Raw genomic sequence first — 6,185 nt, forward strand, 5'->3', positions numbered from 1 at the left:
TTCAAGGTCTTTGATCCATTTGGAGTTGATTCTGGTGCAGGGTGATATATAAGGATCTAGCTTAAATTTTCTACATGTAGTTAACCAATTTTGCCAGCACCATTTACTGAAGAGGTTGTCTTTCTTCCATTCTATTGATTTAGCTCCCTTATCAAAGATTAGATGGCTATAGGTCTGTGGGTTCATTTCTGGGTTTTCAATTCTATTCCACTGGTCCTGAGGTCTGTTCTTATGCCAATACCAAGCTGTTTTGATTACTATGGCTTTATAGTAGAGTTTGAAGTTTGGTATTGATATTCCTCCAGCAGTGTTCTTTCCATTCAGGAGCGTTTTTGCTATTCGGGGTCTTTTATTGTTCCATATGAATTTTTGGATTGCCTCTTCTATTTCCTTGGAGAATGAGGGTGGAAGTTTGATAGGTATTGCGTTGAATTTGTAGATAGCCTTGGGAAGTATTGCCATTTTCACGATGTTAATCTTTCCAATCCAGGAGCATGGGAGGTTTTGCCATTTTTTAAGTTCTGTGTTGATTTCCTTTTTCAAGATTTTAAAGTGGGAAAGGAAAATTTTTTAAATTCATGCAAATATTAAATCTAAACTGACATGACCAAAATCTAATGTGATATGAAACTTATCTCTTACTTTTCTCTCACTTGTAATTGCTTACAAGCAATTGTCCCTCCAGTTTCAGCACTAGTATGGTGATTTGGAAATGACCTTTCTATGCAGCCTTTTCTGAATAGGGATCTTCCTTCTTTAGCCTCGAGTTAAACTACAGCCACTGCCCTCATTTTAATTCACAAATCCTTTAAAATTCAAACTCAATATTCAAATGATGGATCATATGTTAAAGTATGAATAACCATCAGAGATCCACCAGAGATCCTCTGAGGAATACAATCATAACAGTAGAAGAGCATCGACCACTCAAGGCAGGCAACAGAAGGAAGATTTAGCATTTCTTTTTTTGGATGTGCAGGGTGTTGAAAACAGGGCCTTATGATTGCTAGGAAGGAATACAATTCAGTGATATTAATTATATCCACACTACTTTGTAACCATTACCTCTGTTCGTGAACTTTCGTTTCAATACTGATGGAATCCACACAATCATTGAGTATTAATCACCCCCAATGACCTGCCCCAGAAACTTTTAATCTTCCATTTTACTCTTATGAAATGGCTTAGTCAATATATTTCACATAATAGATTATTTTTGTGTCCATCCATGACAGATATATATTAATTGCAGCCTTTTGTGGATGAGTCATCATTTATGCATACATCACGTTTTATAAACCTATTCATCTGATAGACATTCCAGGTGTTTACAACTCCTGACTATTGTAAACATTGCTGATGTTATCGTTGGCATGTGAGCTATTGGTTTTTGTTTTCAGTTCTTTTGGGTATACAATGAGCAATGGAATTGCTGGGTCATGTGGTAATGCTATGCTATGTTAGAAGAATGTGTCAAACTCTAACATAATTGCTATATCACTTTCATCACGACAGAAATGTACAAATGGTCAATAAAATGTACAAAAGTATTTCAAATCTTCCACAGCTGTGCCCTAAAGGATCTTTTTTTTTTTTTTACTTTTTACTTGGTTTTATTTAGGCCATGCAGGTCTTGAACTATGTAGCATTGTCTAGAGCTGAAGTGAGAACAATACCAAATGCCACTGACCCAGCCTCCAAAAACATTTATTCTGGTAGTCATTTTTTCAGAGATAAATTTTAGTGATTATATGCATGTTAACTCTTTTAAAATAAGGTTTTGAATTTTAAAATGACATATAATTGTAATGACTCTGTGTACCATCTTTATTATAAGAAAAAATATATTTACTAAAACTATAAAAAGTCAAAAAGGGTTTGAACTATCTGAGGTAGATGTCAGCTCCCCAGCAGAAAAATACATTACAATCACAGTCTGATAAAGACCCAAGCAAAATAACACAATAAGAGCTCATCTAAAGTAAAATGAAGAGCAAGGACTGGGGCAGGAGTAGAGCACTTGCTTGCCAAGCAGCCTCTGAATCAAAACCCCAGTACTGCCAAGGGATAAATAAAATATTAAAACTTAAGAAAAGGTGCATATTATAGTATGATGGATGACATGGAGGTACACAACTGTACCTAGGCAGTAGAATTATGAAGTTAAGAACAGTCTTGGCTACATAATGAGACTCATCTTGAATAACATAGAATAAAATAAATCAAACTACATTTTTAAAGACTAAGGTGTAGTTTAAATATAATTCAAATCGTTTTGCATGTGCAAGGAACTGATATAATGCACAAAAATTATATGCTTTAATAACTACAATGTCAGTTTATCAGTGCAATACAAGGTGCCCCTTGTCTGGAATCCCTCCTAAGGCAGTTGGTGCACCTGTCTTCTGGGATGGACTGAGGGCGTTGCTAGGCAAACAATATTTTGATCTCCATTCTTGGGTCCCACTTACAAATCTTTTTTTAGTAGACCCCCTACAAATCTCTCCCATCCCAATAACAGTCTCCTGGCTTTCAAGTGAGGGTATCTTTGATATCTCTTAGGGCTCTCCACACTTGGCTGGAACTGCTCTGTTCCTAGGCCCAAATTCAGCAGCTTGTTCTGAGAAGAGTGGTAGCTATTTTGCTAGCCAACTCTGTCCTGTGCCGTCTCCTCCTCAAATTAGTCTTTGGTATCAGTATGAATCTGCTCAGATGGTAGAGCCAACCTGGGCTGGATTTGAACCCTGATCCTCAGATCTCAGTCTCCCTTGCACCTAGCATCATTTCTTCCTTCCAGTATTATTTCAGGGGGATAGAATAGCACAGCACCACATACATTTGTTAGGAATTGCCCCGGGGTGAGCCAGATGCTCAGACTCAAACCACTGATCTTGATATTGCCTTTGGTGTCCAATAGGATGTTGTTGGACTTAAGGTCGCGTGTGATTCTGTTTTGGTATAGGTGGTGAACAACACTTACAATTTGTATGATGAGCCTCCTGGTTTCATCCTCATATTGATGGCAGGATTTTCAGATCCACCCCAAGAGGTATCCCCTAATGGCCAGTTCCATGATGAGGTATACATACTCTTCCTTCTCCATCACTTAGTACAACCTAATGATATGTTTGTGCCATACCATCTTAAAAATGTCCACCTCATTCTTTATCCAATGATGAGGACTCTTTTAAATACCACATCCTTGTCTGTGAGTTGGGGAAGTGCCAGCTTCACTTGTCCATAACTACATTTGTGGATGAGCTCTTTCATCTGGTATTGTTCGGTGATCTCTTCCTTCAAGGAGCTTGAGATTGATTCTTTGTGTTCTTCCACCCTTTTGCTATTATGGCAGGTAGCAACCCTACCTAAAATAAACTAAATAAAATATTGGAAATCCCAGAAAAAGTAAAAAGAAATACCAAAATCCAAACAACAACCAGTCCCCACAACCAAAACAATCAGCTTTTAGTCAGTCCAGCGGGTCATCAAGCAAGATATCCCAGATCTGTTAACTGACATAGGTTGGAACATGGTGGCTTCCTATATATCCTGCATGGCCTCACACCTTGGAGCAATCACAACCAGGCATAGTGATATCATGGAGGAAATGGACCAATCAGAGTCTGGGCCAGTCAGGTCAGAGAAGTAGTGGACCAATCACAGCCTGCCAAAATTGACACTCTAGCTCTTAGGCCTCAAAGACTGTTGCTAAGGACTCCAGGTGGGTTTGAAGTTGCTCTGGTCTTTATCATGGCATTTCTGAAACCACTAGGACAGTGGTCAAAATCTTCTGATTTTCTAGAGGACTACTGCATATTATAAATTGCTTCAGTGGAGACACTAGCTAATAGCCTCCATTCTTGATGGCCACCTTATCCTATGTCTTATTCCAGCAATGGCCCTGCACAAAGGCCTCCCTCCTTCTCAAGGACACCTGTGTCCTACAACTTCCTCCTGAGAGACAAGTTCCAGGCTGGATTTGAGCCACAATCCTCACAATTCACCTTCCTGAGTAGTTAGGATTATAGGCCTTAGCCATCGGTAGGTACTTAGCTCATCTCTTACATTTGGAAGAAGTATATTTGTTAGAAAGGTGGGTTTTAGATATGTCTTTTTAGTACTTTAAATTTGTTGCCCTTGCTGTCCAATAGTTAACCTATTTTCTCATGAGAAATTTTTCATAATAACATTGAAGATCACTTGGGTGTGATGAGTTGTCTCTGTGCTTTGGGAGGTTTTCTGTCTTTATTTAATTAGAATGTGTCTTAGTGTGGACCTGGGTAATTATGTTAATTGACTTTTTGAGCTGCTAGATTCCGGCATAGAAGGGTTCATGCTTTCAATCAAAATTGGGAAGGTATTGGTTATTATTCCTTCAAATACTATGTATTACTTTTTTCCCTCTGTACTTTAAACATATATACATTATACATATATATTCAAATTGTATATTTGAATATACATATACATACCTACATATTTATATTACAATACATTTATATACATATATTTATTATCACACATCTTCCACTTTTGTGATTGTTTATGGTAGGAAGTTTAGATTGATCTATATTACAGTTCGAAGTTTTCCTCTTTATTTCTAGATAAAAATATGCTTTTCTTGGCAAGGATATTGAAACAGCATCAAAGCACATCTAGCCTCTCTCTCTTTCTCTCTCTCTCTCTCTCTCTCTCTCTCTCTCTCTCTCTCTGATTTCCCGCCTCTTTCAGGTTTTTGAGCACAGGGTCATTGCTTATTGGGTTCTTCTAGTGTGTGCTGTGATCTTTTGCAATGTCATGATCTGATTCAAAGGTCACGAGGTCTGCACCTGGAAGAGGAGCTGCTCCACTGTCAGCCTGCATGGATGCACCTGCCTGCCTCTGTCTTGATGTCAGAGCCCCTGTATCTACTTGGGAGGCCTTAGCAGATGCCCCTTTGACAGGACTGCTGGCTAGTGACTGTGGACAGCACAAGCACTGCTTCTTGTTTTACCTATCAGAAGTCTGCAGTGGAGCCTGGGGGTGTTCTTCTGTTGGAGGATATGCTTGGAGCAAGGCAGGGGTTGAATAAGCTTCACTGTGGCCTGATTTCTGGGGCACAAAAAAGGCCAAGTATTTCTCTGGGCTCTTTTCAGAATATATGGGCAGGTTCGGGAGCAGAACCTGAGCTCAGGGGGCCCCTAAACACAGGGTGGGCAATGAAGCTGGGAGAGGCAGGGCTGTCCAGGTTGGCTCGGGGCAGATGATGAGCCTGTATTAGTAGTCAGCTGGCTTACAAATGAAAAGAGATGCGTGCTTGCTACCCAGATATATCCCACTAAGACTGGTTGCACCAGAGAGTCCCATGCTAGTGGGGGGAAACTGCTAAAGACAGTAGTAGATGGACCAGGAGCAGATGGCGCTCTTTGTGGGCAATTCAATGCTGGCAGGGGGAATCTGAAGGTTTCCTAACTCTGCAGATCTAGGGAAACATGAGCCCAAGCAGACACCAGGCTTGGCCAGCTGCACACTGGGCAGGCTGGTAGGTGAAACCTTGCTGGTTGGCTTTGCAGAGTCCTCAACCTGGCACACCTGCCAGCACAAAAAAACTACCTAGAATCTCCTGAATCATAGAACTTGGAGACAGCACCTCTCCTAACTTGGACATGCAGTGTCCAGCTGTCTAGAAGCTGCTGTGGTCAGTGCAGGTCTGGGAGGAATGCCAGGCCTGCTGCTGGAGGGAGTAGATGCCCCTTCCAATGCATCTGGGGGGAAGGGGAGCCCCTGGAAATAGACTCATAGAAAGGCTGGTCTGTCCTGCCCAAAGAGAACACCTCCAGTTTGTTTGACTGTTTGGTTCGATGGAGGGTCTCCCCTTGGGGACAGTGGTATTAGGAGACTGTGTTGGTGAGATTATCCCAAAATTAAACCAGTCGCTGAGGGAGCAAAAGAGTAAAGCTTGCTGAACTGCCCATGGCAGGTGGAGTTAAGGTCATGACAGCTTCTCTCTTGAAAGATCCCGAGGACTTGTCACCAGAAGACAAGTGACATCATGCTGGCATGGAGTCTAATGGTTTTAGGAAATTTATCAGAGAGCCGTACTTGGCTTGTATGTCACTCAATTGGGCTCACACTGAGTGGGGAGTTTGGGCTTTAGAGCTGGGCATGACAGCTTGATCTTTTTGATCCAACACCTTCTGGAAGGT

Source organism: Dipodomys spectabilis, unplaced genomic scaffold (genome assembly GCF_019054845.1).
Source record: "Dipodomys spectabilis isolate Male_0828 unplaced genomic scaffold, ASM1905484v1 ptg000121l, whole genome shotgun sequence".
In the NCBI taxonomy this organism is placed as follows: Eukaryota; Metazoa; Chordata; class Mammalia; order Rodentia; family Heteromyidae; genus Dipodomys; species Dipodomys spectabilis.